This window comes from Pseudorca crassidens, chromosome 17 (assembly GCF_039906515.1).
Source record: "Pseudorca crassidens isolate mPseCra1 chromosome 17, mPseCra1.hap1, whole genome shotgun sequence".
Lineage (NCBI taxonomy): Eukaryota > Metazoa > Chordata > Mammalia > Artiodactyla > Delphinidae > Pseudorca > Pseudorca crassidens.
In genome coordinates, this window is record NC_090312.1 from 32,745,751 (window position 1) to 32,764,833 (window position 19,083).

At 34.5% G+C, this 19,083-nt stretch overlaps 1 protein-coding gene across 1 annotated transcript in view; it reads right to left on the bottom strand.

The window, feature by feature from the left end:
- ZFPM2 (zinc finger protein, FOG family member 2) overlaps positions 1 to 19,083 on the bottom strand; it is a 467,161-nt gene that overhangs the window by 446,647 nt on the left and 1,431 nt on the right. The gene's annotated exons all lie outside the window — the stretch shown is intronic.

Below are 19,083 nucleotides of genomic sequence, written 5' to 3' on the forward strand. Positions count from 1 at the left end.
AAGTAAGGAGATTAAAAATGTCCATTATCAATCTTAACCCAGTGGCAAAATGTTTAGACAACAAATTTTCCTACCCCTGCAGCAGTGTGAAGCTGCTGTCTTTCCCCACCCCCCAGACTCTGACGTGCTAACATGGTGTCCCTGCCAAATTCTTGGCATTGGAAGAGGGGGGAAGAGGCCATACCATAACGTGTTGATAATGAGGAGATAGAAATAGCAAACCAGCTGGATTGTCCTAATAAAGTATGTCTGGGATTTAGAGACACAACAACTATGTGTTCGGGTCATCCGAATGCATTTTAACTAACTGGTTTCTTCAGTGACCTTTTCGGGTACTCCACTCAGAAGCTTTCTAAATGAATTTTATGTGTTAACTCCAGAACTGTCTGGGGGGAAGAAAAAAAAACCCTTACTTACATTTTATGGTAATGATTATTATACCCAAGGCACCCCAGGTTATTTAATACCAAAAAATTAGACAAAATGATCTGTAACAGATGTCATAAATTTTAAAAATATTTACCAGTTTCTATGTGTGGTGAATATACTATATTCACTATCAATATATTTTATGAAGCATTTCCCAATGAATCTTAAAATATTTTCTTCCTTGGGAATAAAGTACACGTTACTTAAAAAGTGACTTCAGGGTTGTCTGGGAGAAAAGCTTTAATTATTTAGAATATTCAACAAGTTCTATCTTTTTACTCCAACTAGGAAAAGTATTTTTTTTAAAATAATTCATTTAAATATTTGTCTATTAAAATATGCAAACCAAACACATTAAACTTATATTTTGAATACCTGGGGATATTTATCACTACAAGAGGACAATTTATTTTTATGGATTTGACCTCAAAAATGCCAATAATAAAGATGTTTTACTAGCACATGCCTAGTACTGGTCTAAGCTCTTTGCATGTATTAATCCATTTAATCCTCATAATAGCCCTTGTTTAGGTTTCTTTAATAACTTCTTTTTAACAAATGGAGGAAACTGAGTCACAGATTAAGTAGTGGGTTGGCCAAAAAGTTCATTCGGCTTTTCATAACATCTTACAGAAAAACCTGAACGAACTCTTTGGCCAACCCAATAACTCGCTGGAGGACATAAAACAATAAGGTGGCTGAGCTGGAATCAGAACCCCGATGTAAGACTCCAAATTTCTGAAAGAGAATACCACCCATGCCCTCTCTCTAAAGGGTGACTGACTCAATCCCTTTCTAAATAAAAAGGTTAATATGTGGCTTTGCGCTGCACATCCACTCAAGTGTCATCCCATAGCCAGCCAATGAACTTTGTGTCTTCAAGTTAATATATAAGTTTACCAACACGCTCATTTTCAAGTAGATAGCTTACAAAGTTATTTCCTAGATTATTCAGTCCTCTGGGCTAACACCTTCCCGCAGAGTGGCTAAGAAGAGGCAGCACCACCTTTGATCAAGATACGAGGCATGTAACAGGTCACCCAATTCTGAAAAAGGATCCTAGTAACGTCAATAGTTCTGATGACTCTTCACCCCAGAAACCAGTCGTCCTAGAAATGTTGTAGAGCCTTCTGGACAAAGGTAGTTTTAACAGATCAACTTCAATCATTTATTCTACTAGGCCTTGCTCTGAGTCTATTTTTAGTGCTAACCACTAACTTTATCCTCATGAAAACCACTTGTGGCTTTTCAACACTTGATGGCTGGGATATCAGCAGGCCACATGGAAGCAGGATCCACTTCGGGTGTGTTTTCCGCTGATGCTTTCCTTTACTTCTCTGGGTCTTTAAGGATAGAATTCTTACAACAAAACAGAAACAAACTCAGAACAAACTAGTGTACCAGTGGGGACAGGGATGGGGCAAGAGGCAAGAGAGGGGTAGAGGATTAAGAAGAGGTACAAACTACTGTGTATAAAATAATTAAGATACAAGGATGTATTGTACAACGCAGGGAATATAGCCAATATCTTATAATAACTTTAGATGGAGTGTAATCTATAAAAATATTGAATCACTATCTTGTACAGCTGAAAGTAATATAATATTGTAAATCAACTATACTTTAATTAAAAAAAGAACAGACTTCTTAACGGCAAGACATACCTCAAGAAGCCAAATCAATGTTTTTTTTCATTCACCTAGTTCTCTGTTTACACAAAGTCATTGCATAATGCCACTCATGAGATGAATTTACCTACATTCGACCATGCACCTGGGTAGCACCTCTGTCCAAAATGAGAATCTAAAATCCAATAAAAACTTCAACCCCACCTGGGTTTTTCAGAATCCATGAGAATGAACTGAATAAAACTGTCCTTTTGGTCACATTCTAACAAGGCTGAAATTTTTAGAACAGTCTACCAGGTAAAAACAGACTTAGCAAGATGTATTAGGTTTAGGTTCCTTCAAATGAGAGTAACAAACATGTCATTTGTTTCCAGGTTATAATTTGCCTCAACTCCGTAAGTTACTTCTATACCAACTTTATGCCCACTTCTTTAAAATTATTTGACAAAAAAGTAACATAGGTCATTTCCTTTTCCACTCTGTAATAATTAGCAGAGGAAATTTATGGTGGCATTTATGATTCAAGACCTTCATGCTTTCTCAGGGTGTCCTTCTTAAATCCCAGTGAAACTCTAGCTGTAGCTTATAACATGCTCCGGTCCATCTCCTGCTTCTACTGTTGCTGCTGCTCCCACAAGAACATGTGAGATAGTTTGGAAGATTTTCAAGGATACAAAATCATTAGGAAGGTGCAAAAAAGAGCAACATATTTGGCACAGAACCAATTTATAAATATGTCTGCATATAATAATGTGAAGAAAAAGAACAGGCATCTTAAAATCACTCAGAAAGTAAAACACTGGATATGGGTTCAAGATGAACTGTTTCAGGCAGAGCAGGACAAAATTTCGGAACTCAGAAAAACAACATCATGGGGATAAACTTCTTTTTGTAGAACAGGGCCTATAACAGTACATCACATTTTAAAGGATAGATCTTTTATCAAAAACCAAACTATCATACACTATACCTGAGGTTAATAACACAGCCATGACCAATGCTGAGAATAGAGAAATGCTGTATTGTAAAAGGCAATGTATTAAATTCCTTTTCTCTGTGCTTTTTCCTTCTACAAAGTAAAACAGAGCTTAATCTTCACTTGAGTGCTCACTTTTGGTATATTCTCATATTAAGGTTAATAAGGACTATAGAAAAAATTATCATTATAGCTCTTCTCCCTCGCAGTAATGTCTGAATTGGACAGATATTGGAATATTTTATTAAATATTTTTCCATCTTCTATCCTTTCTTCCCAACCCCCAACCATATTTCTATCCTCCCAACTACACAACTGAGGGGAAGATAAGCAATTTAAAACTTAATTATATTGGCAATATGTACTTGACTATTTCCTACCCCTCACACACCTCCCCTTCACAACAGAATTTATTAGTAGCAGTAATGGTAATGGTATGACAATAAGGGAATCTATGTCCTCCTCCAAATTTCCAGTCCTAATTCCCAGAGAAAAGCATCATTAATAATTTCTTGCACATTTTCAGACACTTTTCATGAAAATATATACATATACATGTATCTATTCGTTCTTTCATTTCTTAAAATACAAGTAGAGAGATGCCATACTGAAATATTCTTTTCACTTTATAAGTCTTTCAGATATTATCATAGCAGCATGGACACATCTGTCTTATCCTTTATAACACATGAATGACACTGGGGATTGCTCCACAACTTGATTTAATCCATCCCCTATTAATGGACGTTTAGGTAATTTCTAATTATTTGCTATTACAAACCATGCTGTAAGAGCACACATATGAAGGTTTCTATGGGATATGCGGAATTGCTAGGTCAAAGAGTATATGTGCAATTTTAACAGCTATAAACTGACACATTGTCTTTCAAAGAGGTTGCAGCAATGGGCAATCCCAGTTACAACTGGTCTGCCCACTTGCTATTGAAAATTTATCCTTCTCGATATTCAGTTATAAAATTAGGCTAATGCATATGAATGAATGCAAAGCTACCCTCGAAGACAATCTCGTGAGTTAAGCACAGATTCAATTAAAAAGATATTGCTCTGTTCGTTTATTTTCGCATGCGTTGTCTCACTCAATAAAATATTCATAGTAAACTACTGAATGTCCTCAGTGACTGTTTTAGCCATCCGCTACAATGCTGTTATTAAATCAACATCTAAAAGTTGGACGGTAGCACAGAGGTCTAAGGTTAAATTCAAGATATCAATAATTGTTAAATTTAACAAAATGAAAGTTGACTAGAACCCACTGTCAGCTCACGGTTTTCTTGTCCTCTCTTATACCAAATTGGTAATTACCAAATACATTCAAAATCCGCTAATCGGGCTCTAGTTTTCAAAATCTTCATTGACCATCAACTACCTAAAGAATAAGTTCAAGTTCTTTAACACAGCACATAAAGTCCTTTAAAACTCTGGTCCCAAGTCAAGTTCAAGCTTCATTCTCTGTCACTGTTTTCTATGTACTTTTCATCTTTGCTCACAACTATTCACTGGACCTTGAAAATGTTATGTTCTTAATGCCTTTCTGCTCTTGGCCAAGCTGTTGATTCTGTTGAGATACAATTCCCTCTTGTCCTGACTGGATCTTTAGCTCCTCCTTCAAGACCCAGCTTAAGTAAGGTCTCATCCTAGAGGCTTACCCTGAGTCACAGAGGCGTCACTTTCTAGTTCCATCTATCAAGAACATATCATAGTGTACAGTAATCATGCCTTTCTCCTTCACTATCTAATGTGCTACTTGACAGGAGAGACCATAGTTTGTTGATTTTTGTATTTTCTCCTCCCCATGGTTTAGCACGTTACACACAATTGATACTTTGTTTAATGACTGTTGAATGAAGAAATGGGAGTTAATTTAATTTAAATATAAGGCATGTGAGTAACTCTTTTTCTTTCGGGTGGAAAACTTCAAAACCACTTTTATTAAAAGATAAACCACAGGAAATGTTGTTGAGTTTTTAAAAATTGTTCATTCATTCAGCTAATATTCTCTGAGTGTTGCTACGTTCCAGGTACTCTTCTAGCAATTGGAGGTACAGAAGTGAACAAGACCAGGTCCTGCCCATCAATCTTAGATTCTAGTGAGAAGTCATCTAATAAAGAAGTACACATACTAACAGATAAAAAAAGAAGATAATTTCAGATAAATATCAGTGTAATGAAAATAAAATAAGGTAACAGGCTAGAGAGCAAACTGAGGCATTTTCTGTATGGGGACAGAAAATTCTAAATGAGGGCTAAGGAAGGCCTTTCTTAACAGTTGACATGTGAAGTGAAAAGTGAATGATAAGAAGAAGACAGCCATATGGAAATCTAGGGAAATGGCATTTCAGAGACAGAAGTAGCTTGGCATGTTCAAGGAACAAAATGAAGACCAGTAAAGATAAAATGTAGTGAATGTAGGTGGTTTATAGGGGCCAGTCAGGGTAGGAATTGGGAAGAGAAGTGGCACATGATCATGGTATACTTGGTGATCAGGTCAGACAATAAGGCAACAAATAGATCACAGAGGATGCAATAAGCAATGATTGTTAAAAACTCAGATGTCATTTGAAAAGGACATCCACTGGAGGACTTACAACAGCAAGGTGATAGGATTTGATTTTATGATTTTGAAAGAATCTTTTGGCAAATAAAAATGAAACTGTTCCCCTTTTATACAGCTATTTTGCAATGCAACAAGTGATCATATAGCCACCTACACAGAAATTCTTTTGAGTGGTCTTAAAGTTTTCGCGGGGCTGTGAAGCCCATTGAGTGTCTCATAAAAACCTCTTCCCAGAAAAATTCTTAAATACAGAAAATTTTGTATAAAATGTCTGGATAGTCTCAAACTCTTCAAAGTCTATGGATCCCAGGCTAAAAGTTCTTGATTCAATATATAATAATTAATTTTTCCTTCTTGGGTTAATAAGAACAATGTGCATTCAACATTTGTTTCACCTCTGGTAATACCTAAGAGATTATTTCTCAGTATAAAGAACACCGGTGATAACCAGTTTAGAGAAAACAAATCCCTAAAAGTCTTTCTTAGTAACATCCCACACCAGAACCCTTTTGTTCATCTTTTTTCAAAATGTAAACTTACAAACCAAGGATGAAAAAACATAAAAGTGAATGTCAGATTAATCAGTCCAGACACTGAATCTCAAACTCATATTCTCCCTTAAGTGAGAGTTCCGAAGCCATAGAACTAATCAAGAAATTGCGGTCTAGCTGACCAAATAGCTGATTGCTCCTTTCCATTCACAGGAACTGCTGATCTTAATTATTTTTATGATGTGGCAGTTTCTCATTTGTCAATTCTAATTTTCCACAATGAATAATTAGATATTTATCTGATGCAGCTTACCCATATGCAAAAAAAGGATGCAGTTGAAAACCTCATGGAGTGTTCTAATTTCCCTAACACCATACACAAAAATAAACTCAAAATGAATTAAAGACCTAAATGTAAGGCCAGACACTATAAAACTCTTGGAGGAAAACATAGGCAGAACACTCTATGACATACATCACAGCAAGATCCTTTTTGACCCACCTCCTAGAGAAATGGAAATAAAAACAAAAATAAACAAATGGGACCTAATGAAACTTCAAAGCTTTTGCACAACAAAAGAAACATACAACCCTCAGAATGGGAGAAAATATTTGCAAATGAAGCAACTGACAAAGGATTATTCTCCAAAATTTACAAGCAGCTCATGCAGCTCAATAGCAAAAAAACAAACAACCCAGTCCAAAAATGGGCAGAAGACCTAAATAGACATTTCTCCAAAGAAGATATACAGACTGCCAACAAACACATGAAAGAATGCTCAACATCATTAATCATTAGAAAAATGCAAATGAAAACTACGATGAGGTATCACCTCACACCGGTCAGAATGGCCATCATCAAAAAATCTACAAACAATAATTGCTGGAGAGGGTGTGGAGAAAAGGAAACCCTCTTGCACTGCTGGTGGGAATGTAAATTGATACAGTCACTATGGATAGCAGTATGGAGGTTCCTTAAAAAACTAAAAATAGAACTACCATATGACCCAGCAATCCCACTACCGGGCATATACCCTGAGAAAACTATAATTCAAAAAGAGACATGTACCACAATGTTCATTGCAGCTCTATTTACAATAGCCAGGACATGGAAGCAATCTAAGTGTCCATCGACAGATGAATGTATAAAGAAGATGTGGCACATGTATACAACGGAATATTACTCAGCCATAGAAAGAAACGAAATTGAGTTATTTGTGGTGAGTTGGATGGACCTAGAGACTGTCATACAGAGTGAAGTAAGCCAGAAAGAGAAAAACGAATACTGTATTCTAACACATATATATGGAATCTAAAAAAAAAAAAAAATGGTTCTGAAGAACCTAGAGGCAGGACAGGAATAAAGACGCAGATGTAGAGAATGGACTTGAGGACACGGGGAAGGGGAAGGGGAAGCTGGGACGAAGTGAGAGAGTGGCATGGGCATATATACACTACCAAATGTAAAGTAGATAGCTAGTGGGAAGCAGCCACATAGCACAAGAAGATCAGCTCGGTGGGATAGGGAGGATGGGAGGGAGATGTAAGAAGGAGGAGATATGGGGATACATGTTTATGTATAGTTGATTCACTTTGTGATACAGCAGAAATTAACACACCATTGTAAAGCAATTATACTCCAATAAAGATGTTAAAAAAAAACATGGAATAACAGAAACAAACAGACAAAAAATGCTAAAGGAATAAAAGGGTTCAGAAGGCAGTATTAGATAATCTATGATACTGTGTGTGTGCACGCGCACAGAAAAGCAAATTAATAAACTTTAGAGGGCTTCCCTGGTGGCGCAGTGGTTGGGAATCTGCCTGCCAATGCAGGGGACACGGGTTTGAGCCCTGGTCTGGGAAGATCCCACATGCCGCGGAGCCACTAAGCCCGTGAGCCACAACTACTGAGCCTGCGCATCTGGAGCCTGTGCTCTGCAATGGGAGAGGCCACGACAGTGATAGGCCCGCGCACCGCGATGAAGAGTGGCCCCGCTCGCCGCAACTGGAGAAAGCCCTGGCACAGAAACGAAGACCCAACACAGCCAAAAATAAATAAATAAATTTATTAAAATAAAATAAAAAAAAAAAACTTTAGACAGCTGCTCATGGATACGCAAAAAAAAAAAAACCTCTAAATACTTATCAAAGTAATTTTCATTTTACAACTGTTATACCACCTTAAAACGAAACATCATTTTTACTGAATAACTGAGAAATGTATCACAGACTTATACAGCAACTGGGCTAGGGAAATCCACTTGTGTTCTCATTTCCCTGATGTAACAAAAAGTATTGACCATTATTAGCTACCACCAGTAAATAACATCCATCAGCAATGTGACCATCAGAACAGAATCACTAAAGTGCTTCTTTTGCCTGAAACATCTTTTCTGAAAAAGTTTTTGTAACCACACCTAAATGATTCCTCATTATTCCTGAGACGATAGATAGAGAGAGAGAGAGAGAGGTAGACAGATCGATAGATAGGTCTCTTTGTTCCATATAAATGTATGTAGAAGAGACTAGGTCATTTTCTTATGGCACCTTTCTTGGCAGTATTACTAATCACGACTGAAATGGCCATTAGCCCCCATTCCCTGATCACTCATTCTGAGTACCACTTCAGGTTTTGGCGCATGTGCTTTCATACAGTATTCCACTTATACTATCAGTAATACAGCACCTTGCAGAATTCATCCTGTTGGTATTAAGCCTACAGTATTAGCTGAGACCCAACTGTCCTTTGGAGATCTGACCCTTAAAACTCAGAGAAAAGCGATACATCCTAAAGGATTTCTAGAGAGAATCAAACTGCCCTAAATCTAAATTCAAATCCAAGCTGTCCAAATTCCAATACTATAACGGTTTTACTAATTTTCATGGCTAACACTGGAAAACATTTTATTCTGAAACTAGCTATTTTGGTTTTCTTTCTTTCCTTTTTCTTTCTTCCCTTCCTTGTTTCTTCTAATAGTAGACATAATTTATCTAATTTACCTAATAGTAGATATAATCAATATCTACTATTAATTATGTTCAAACTCAAAAGCAATCTACAGTGTTGTTCTGTAGTAGCATATAAACTGGCTAAAATATATTTTAGGTGATTTTAATATGTCAAGAATTTGGGATTTTCCATGATTAAAATACAAAGAAACATTATAATAATCCTATCACCAGCAAGAGTAAAGTTCAGCAAACTACAGCCACAATCATCCACTAACCACAGACCTGTACAAAATATAAAGTTCTCCCATTGTGCCTAGAAAGGTTTTCCCAAACTCTGACATGTCTAAACCGTGTAATAGAATATTTTTCACCTAAGCTTCGCATAATCTATGATACCCAAACACCTGGAGCTGATAACTCTAGATTAATTTACATTGTAACTTCCCCTCAGTAAATCTATATTTCTCCATAAAAAGTATTTTCTAATATTAAATTTAGCCAATTTATGTGTCATGATTATTTTTGCTTTACAAGATCATAATAAAATGAAATACGCAAAAGTCATTATATATTGCAAAGTATCACATAAAATATCACGTAATTATTAAAAAAAATATGCCCTTGCCCTTGTGACATAAAGCATGTAAAAACATTAGATTAAAAGAACAGGAAGGTAGTCACAGATTTCTGTTTGTAGACTGAATCTTCATGCCTTTAAGTGACTATCAAATATTAGGGCCTAGACCTAAAAAGAAAGAATGAAATATTAACAATGTCCCACCTTGTGGGAGCTCGACATCACTTGACACTACACAGAAACTGACCTTTTTGTCCTTCAGGCTTGCCTACCCAGCCCCATCTTCTATCGCAAAAGCCAAATCATCTGATCCCAAACTAACTGTCAACTGCCTGTGATGGTGGGGAAGCCAGACATCAATCAATCAGGTTTTATCAGACGCTCTCTTCGTTTCTCTGTTGTGCTCATCTTATCATCTGACCCAGTTGTAGCCCTGACTTCAGAAGCTTAAGCAACTTGATGACAAAATATGTGCCGGTTTGTCCAAGATGCACATCGTTAAGAAGTGGGGTGATATTTTTAGCAGCTACCTAATATATTTGCAAATGAACTCTTGAATATTTCAGTTCTGCACAGGCCCCATGCTGGTCAGTCTCTCCTGCCCACTGACTCTGTTCTTGGCTGTGGGAGGCCCAATAAATCAAAAATCTGTAAAAGTACTTAGGTACAAGTCAAACATCACAGGGAAATGTCACTGTTTTCATGACAATGTGGGCAGAAAGGCTAACAAAATGAGAATTTCAGGATGTCACTTCAAGAAAAGAAAGAAGACCTAATTGATAAATGTGCAGAATACAAATTCAGATAGTTTTATCCCAAATAAATAAAAATAAGTCAGAAAATTAAAAGCCTTTTTATCTATTCCTATTGACTGGAGTCTTAGAGGAAAAAAATGTTTAGACTGTCCATGCTGTTGGCAAATCTACATTAGCTGTCCCACTGCTCTAATGATATAAAAAATGCACTCGTACACATAAACTAGTTGGGTAAGGAATCAACTATGACATAGATTATGAGTTACAAATTTTTTAATTCAAAGAAAATATCTTTTACATAATTTTTACACAAAAGTGAGAAGAGTGAAATATAGACATATTTTGTGGATATAAATACTCTATGTTAGCATAAGTATCCACTTGCTTAACTTAGTCTTCTTTTTTCTTCAAGGAGTAATTAATTTTTAAGATTTTCCTTAAAATCAAAAGAACAACTTTTATGATGAATATAGGATTTTCATTAAAGGCAATGTTGTCAATATCCCATCCAGCTCTCATTAAAATCTTCACGGAACTATATTTTGAAAGCAGCATAAAATTTATCCACAAAACTTATTCACATAAATACATACCTTAATCATAAAAGTATGGGCTATGAACATCACAATGTATTACAGTGATAATATTTTGACATGGATGAAAATGCACACCATGAAAATAATTTGTACACAACAAATGAGAAAGTACAAGAATAATTTGTACAGCATTTCAAAAGATTCCCACTGAATTCAAAGCGTTTTATTTAAAAAAAAATTTGTTTAAAGCCTTTGAACTTCTCAGTAGACACAGTAAGCAAGAATTCTTACTAAAATTAATGATAACACAAATTTGTATCATTTAATTTTAAATAATCAGAACTTTTAATTGAATTACCTGATAATCTTTAAAACCTTTCTTCTAAATTAGGGAATTTAAATGTAGTAAGCAAGAGGGAAATGGACAATGTTTAGTGTATTCAATTATTATTACTATCATTATTATTTTTTATTATCTTTAAAGCCACTTAGTAGTATAAGATTTTCAGCTATTTTTTGGGCACACATTTAGAGGAATCTGGCCCTCAACTGAACTTGAATATCTGTCAATTAACTATTTTTAATCTTCTAACTTCCAGTTTATTGCAGGCTCACAACAATTTCAGAATATACCACAACAAAGCAAGTCTTTCTTAAAGAGTACACTATTATTCATATCCCAAATGAACAACTAATAAGAAAATTAAAAGTTCCACATTAATAGGTAATAAAGGACAAATATTTGTCTCAGTTTTGTAATTAATTCTTCACCCTACTCAAGTTTAAAGATATTTCCAAATTTTGAAATAAATAAAATAATTTTAGAGATTGTGGCTGAAAAACCTATGTCAAATAACTCACACAAGAAATCTTCCATATGCAATATTATATAGATGTCAACTTGTTGAAAATTCTCTTCTACTGTCTCAACAAGAGATGTTCACCAAAGTCCTACAAATGTAGATTAGAGTAATTCATATCTTGAAAAGGATTTCTCTAAGAAGGGAATCAACTAAAAAATAATGTTAAATATATCTTCAATAAATGTCCGTTTAGAGATAATTTTAGATGCATTTTAAGGTTTAAAATAGCTTTTAAAATAGGCTGCACAAAAGCTAGGTGTTACAGCTTTTATGTGGGCTATTAAAATTATATATGTTTGTGGTAGCCTATATATAAGCTATTTTATATATATTTGTGGTAGTTGGTTAAGATACATCTAACATTATCAAAAGTCAAATCATGTATAAGAAACATCAGACTAATACCATTCAACAACTTCTAACAATTCAAAGGGGCAACAGTCAGTGGCAGATGCCCAGATGAAATGAAGGTCTATTTAATACTAAATATTACACTAGTGCCTCTTATAAACATATTCCCTTTATTTTTTTACACTCATGGGGATATTACCAGAATATTAAATATTAAATGGCACTGCCTTGCAGACTATATAAAGAGCTGACTTTCAGCTATTACATGGACAATGCCTGGAATGAATAAGCAATTATATGGCATTGGTTATAGCCATCAGGCACTCAACATTCATTTTTAAAATCTCCAAAATCGTGAGATACATATACAGTTTCCCCATATACAAACTTATTTAAGTTTATTTAGTGCCCACAAGCTTAACAGTAAAGTACAGCATTTCAGGCACCATTTCTAAATCCAGTTTTTACTCTTTAGCATAATTTTTTAAAAGAATAAGATGAATTTCCAAGGATCTGATTTAGAAAAAAAAATGTTTATTTTAAGTGATCACTGTCTCTTAGAAATATCAACAAAATAGCATGTCTTTTGTTTCCTGGCTTTTGCAACTTAGGACCTTTTATTATCTTTGCAAACATCCTTTGAAGACATCTATCCTTTCAGCTTACTACATTAGGATTTCCTTTATTTACTTACTACATTAGGATTTCCTTTATTAGCAATGAATATTTGTTAACACTAAAATAAAAGTGTCCACGCCACTTCTTCCATGGACCTTTCATAGCAAAACTCTCTGGCCTCAGACATGGGACTGGTTATCCTGCACCCATCGTGAGGCAAAACTGGTCCTCAAAAGTACTTTAAAAATAGTGGATACATTATTATAATGGACCAGGAAAGAAGGGATGAAAGAGAAAAAATAAGAGCTTCTTATTTTAACACCGGAAATCTTGACCAAAACCAGTTCTACCCAGTAATTATCATATATTCATTTTTAGGAGTATTTGTCAAAAGCACAAATTACTAAGGCTTTAAATAATCCTGACTAGACAATTCTTCTCTTTTTGTCCTCTCAAAAAGACAGTCTGACAGTAATGGTATGACACTCTCTCAGACAAGCCTCTCGGCATTAATATTTAAATCTTACCTATCCCTTGTGATTGGAATTCAGCCTCTATTCGCAAAAACTAAATCAATGTTCTTAGAGTTCAAACTAGATCCCTAAACAGTTTGCCACTCTCTATGCACAGATAAGATAAAATTTCTTTGACCCAAGAGATGAAGTTGCCATGACGATCAGAGAGTCCACTTTCTATATTGATATTTTGCTGATGTAACAACAAATAGAACCAGATCCTAGTGCTGATAATGGTGATTAATTAATACTAATATTGATCCCTACAAGCAAGAGACAAGGCTATTAACTTGAAGCCTGAAAAGTCAATTGTTACCTGTGGCAGAGATACTAGGAGCTGATTTGGAAGCATAATAAACAAATGTGCTATCTTTATGCTAATACCTTTAAAGAGATAGTTCTTTCTAGAATGCCAAATATTGCGATGTCTGAGCTTATTAATTTAATTGCATTTCAGTTTTTAAAAATGTAACCTATTGAATGATACATACTTACCCCTTTATCTATGGTGGAAACACATTCTCTGGGACTGAAGTAACAGACTTTCGCTGCTGTTCATTTGGTGAGGGAATGAACTGATAATTTTACACAGTGGCAGGCGCTGAATCAGACAGGGTTTCAAAAATACCTGCAGTGCTCTTCTGAAATGTCCTACTAATCCTTCGGAATTGGGAAAGTAACAAAAACTCCAAGGAAATATGATTTGGAGAATGAGAGCTCCAAAGTTAATGTATTCACTCACATTTTCTAGTGAACAAAGATTGCATTCAAAAAAGTATTCTTGAAAAATTTTTTATTCCCAGATAAACCTAATTTTAGATTTTCCACACAATTTAGCCAAACATCAAAAACCTGCTCTAAAGTGTCACCTTATGAAAACCTGAATATACATTCTTTTGAAGGAAAGTTCATTTGAGAAGGCATTTTCTTTGAACATAAAAATTAATCACAGAATGTAGAGTATATAAGATTACTTTATTCATTTAATACCTTTTTAGCAAAAGTTACGTATTGAAAAGGGGATGTGATTAAAATGCCAGTAAGTCCATTCTTGATTTGCCTTGTTTATGGGGAAGAGCAAAAATATCAGTATTAGAAATCCATACATCTAATTCCAGATATGTCATTTTAGCAAACACATTAGCTTCAATCTCATTCTCTCAAAACTTTTTCCAGAGATAAGAACTATCAGCAAAATGGGCTAACTAGTTTCATTTCTTTGTTTTTATCATGTGGAGGAAGAGTTAATTTAGTCCTTAAATAGTCCTCAAACAGCAGAAATAACATGGATGAGGGAGGCCTTCAAGAGCTCATGAACGGGAGAAATGAGTTACCTTAACTGTAACACACAAAGTTAACTTAATTTACACTACCAAACAGGCAAAACATACATACATATGAGCTAGACAGCTGACATAATCATTGAATATTTTAACTTATCCCCACAATTAACCAGAAACAAACTGATGTGTAAATCTTTGCATTAACCCTTAAGTATATAATAGATTTTAAATTAGCAGAATGTAAAAATCAGAAACAAATTGTTTAACTGCACTACTGTCTTGCAAAACTTAACAGTACCAACTTAAACAATATAGGACAAGTCACATATTTTCTATGTCTATATTTAAATAGCTCAGGAAATAAAATTTTAATTTACAAAGACTTATTGGTACCTTGCAATGTCTAAAGTGAACACTGATATCTTATGTGCAATTCAAAGAGATGCTTACACTCCTTGTAAATGAACCAATACAATTATATTATTCTTAACGTTTCTACCTATAATTTATAGAAGAGTTCAAACTTCTTTGTCCATTTAAAAAATATTGAGATATATAATATTAAACCTCATAATTTTTCTTACTGCATAATTTTACAAATGAACCACTTTAGAAAGTTACCAGAAGTGGAAAACATAAGAGCTGCTCTTTTAATTCCAAGACATATCACCAAGTTTTAACCCTAAACTCTTTTATAGCAACTAGGGATGAAAATGCTACCTCATTTATATTTGCATTGTTGACTCCACTGAACTTAAAAAAAAAAACCTGACTTCATGATAATAACTCTTAAAAACTAGGATTCATATATTAGCCATTTTTAAATTTTCCTATTTTTAAAAAATCTACTAAATATTTATTCTTAGATTTTTCAGAAAAATTCTATGTATTGATATATTTCAAATTTGTAAATAAAGAAATTAATTTTTTACCTTACATTGGGTACCAATCTTTCTATTTTATTGATAAAACAACTATTATACATAATGTATTTTCCTTTATTTCATGGCCAGTGTAAAAACAGGCTTTCTGAAATGTTACTCAGTCAAAAACATAGAAAATAAAATCCCTAACATGAGACATACCATAAGCCAAAGAGAATGGCTTATTTTTTAAATGTTATAGTTAATTATTTTTAAAATCCAAAGAAATGAGTAATATGCTTCAAAGCAAAGATCTGTCTTAATATTTGGCAGGTGAAAAGAAAACATCCTGAGTATAAGAGTGATCAATGTATTTCAAATGTGCATAGCATACCCAAACCCCTTTTAAAAAATAATAATATTAATGATAATACGGTAGTTAATTAACCCCCAAATTATGGATTGAACATTAATACCAGAAACACTAAAAAAAAAAAAAAAATCCTACACTAGAACAATGAAAAATAACCACAACCACTTCTTTGTGTAACGTAATTTTAAGGTTCTAAAGATGATCCACTTAGAGATTTTCACATTTGCAAATATTAAATAAATTTAATATGCAATGTTCTCATGTAAAACAATCGTTTTATAAGTAAAACATTTAATATTATGTACTTTTTAAAAAAAATAGCATAAAACATTAAAATTCTACTGTGCAAGTCAGGGACTCATACAGCCTGAATTTATTAGATCATCTCAAATAACAAAAAGGTAATTTATTCACTATGAAAGGATTCCACCTTCTGCAAAAGCCCCAGTACAGAACTGCTAACGAGATTATTCTTAACAGGGGACATTTTACTTTCAAGGTGTATATATTCATTCCCAATATCTACTTCACTTAAAAAAAAATTCTGCCTCTTAATTCACCCTTTCTTTTTCCTTCACCACAAATTATTTGGCACATGATCTAGACCAAACATTTCTGTTCTACATGTTTGAAAACATCAAGCAATCTAAAAGTTTTAGGAAAACTGTTCTTGAATGGTATCAAGAAGAGTGCCTTTTCTTAATGTTAGATGAAAATAAAGTACTTGAGTTTCTTTCCTCCCTTTCGATGTCTACATTAACTACTAGCTGGCATTTGCACAAAAAAAAGAAAAAAAAATTTTTTCCTGAACCCATAGCCAATACACTTAAGTGTGAATGAAGTTGGGGACAGATAGGGCAGTAAACACATTACTAGAGACAACAGCTTTAAGAAGAAAATGACAGTAAACTGCACACACAACACAGTTACTAATCATAAAGAGATACATTGGTAAAAGAAAAAAAAATCATCATTTCTGTCATAAATTTTGCAGTGCAGCCCCAGAATGGAGAACAATCTGGGCAATTTATTGGCATATTGGCAGGAGGTGATAAGGCTAAAAACAACAACAGCGAGCAGCTGTGCGAGGAGATGGGCAGATAGCATGATATGGCTCCCACACCAAACACCTCCCGTCCTATCAGGGCTTTTTATCAAACCAGGATTACAATAATAGCTCAGGAGAGAAAGCTTCTGAGGGGAGGGCAGAAAATATAGTCTTGGAATAGGAAAAAAAAAATCTGAATTTTGGGACAAAACATGGGGGCAAAATACATAATTTATCACTGTATTATCAGGAAATCCAGGCAGTCTAATCAAGGAGCACTGAGTGACTATTTTTTGCCTTATCATCCGAAGTGGTGGAAACGGAGAAGGAATTATCAGGCTTCTGCAGATTGCTGGGCTGGAATTTTAATGGTAATAATCGGGTTTCTGATGGTATATCTTCTCTGCTTATCTTTCCCATTATCTCCTCTTATCTGGCCAGTCATCATAGCAAATTAATGGTGCTCTTTCAGCGTTGCCTTTTTATCGCTGCCCAGAGAGCACCCAAGGGGATAGAATAAGCAAAATATTAAAATACTGTATAAATCACAATTTTAGATAGCAGGGAACTGTACGCAGTAAAAGAAAAAAAAAAACTGTGCCCAACAACCTTTTTGTCCTTTAAATTGACTGTCTTCAGAGTTTCTGGTATAAGCTGACTTTTGCTTGTCATAGTTGCTCTAAATTGGGTATGTTTTATCAGCGATGCCAAAGCTTTATTTTCAAATTCGGAACGTTTCCAAGTTTAAAATGCAGTTTCATTAGTTACATGAAACGCTACTGTTTCAAAATGCATCTCTTTCTGATATTTTCCAAACTTCTATTTGATCCAGAATATCAAAAGCAACACTGTTGTTTGTAATCGTTTAAAAAAATGCTACACTTCTTATACACTACTAAAATTGGAGGGAGAGACCTATCATGGTAATGACTTTGAGTACCGAGACAAACTTCTCCACCTGCAAAACTGCCTCCTCCTCCTGGACAGGCAAAAGGAGGCAAATGCCAATAGGTTACAAACAAAGTGACTTTACAGCTGGTCAAACTAGTATCCACCCCCCCCCCCAAAAAAAAACAGCTATTAGATAGCACTGCTCTATATAACAATTCAAAGAGCTCTAATTTTTCATTTTCCTTAACAGTGCAAGGGGAGAAGTGTGTCCACATTTGCATAGATTATCACTGTGACCCCAACTTGAATCCACCAAAAGTCTAAACTGCATGTATATTAATACCACATATGAATGCATATATCAGCAGGCAACGATCACTGTCAACAAATATAAATATAATACTTGTTCACTTTCAAATGAGAGAACTTTTAAGTATTTTTGATAGTTAATAAATCACAGCATTCAAATAAGACTAAAATGTTTTATGACCTATAACACAAGTGTAGCATCAGCAATTAGTTCCAACGCTTTAATCTTCAATTATATGAGGTGGACATAGAAGGATAGAAAAAAAAATTTTAATGTAGCTAATTGGGAAGATAACAAAGTATTTCCAAGTAGAATCAGATGGTCTTTGCACCATACAATCAATTAATATTAATTATTTATTAACAATCTAGACGACAGACGTGAACTAAAAAGCATTTTGCCTTTAATAATGTTTACAATCATATCTTATAATAAGCACAGTTTTGTACTATAAAATGCAACATTTACACACAGGGACGTGATCAATTTAGTTCTAAAAGGTAAAAGGCTATTAGTTGAAACCATACAATAATCACTCTGAAAAAGTGAAAGTCTTCAAGAACGGTATCTCTACTCAATTAAAACTGCTTTGAGCCAAAAGTTAAGTCCAGTCCTTGCTTTAACCCAAGTTGCAGTAAATAGGAACTTAAGCATAAGAGGCGAAATCCACGAAATAAAAGCTATTGAGTCAGGTCTCAGAGGCAAGGCTCAAAATACTTATGTAGCAAACTGCTTATATCCTGGACCCCACTTCATACTGGCTACGTTGATTTATATGATTTATTTTAAAACTACATTAAATGAAATTTTCAACACGAGGAGGTGAGTAGGGTTAATAATCAAGGGGGAAGGAGTGTCATTAAAGCTTTTTCCTACAATTACACAATAATCAGTTTTACACTAGTTGCCAGACTTTAAACAACACGAAGGAATGGACACACCACATGGCTGGCAAAAAATAAAAAAATAAATAAGGCTGTTTCTCCTTTTCGGCCAAAGCGTTGAAGACGTGTCGCAGGGCGACAAAACACCATGGGAAGGATTTT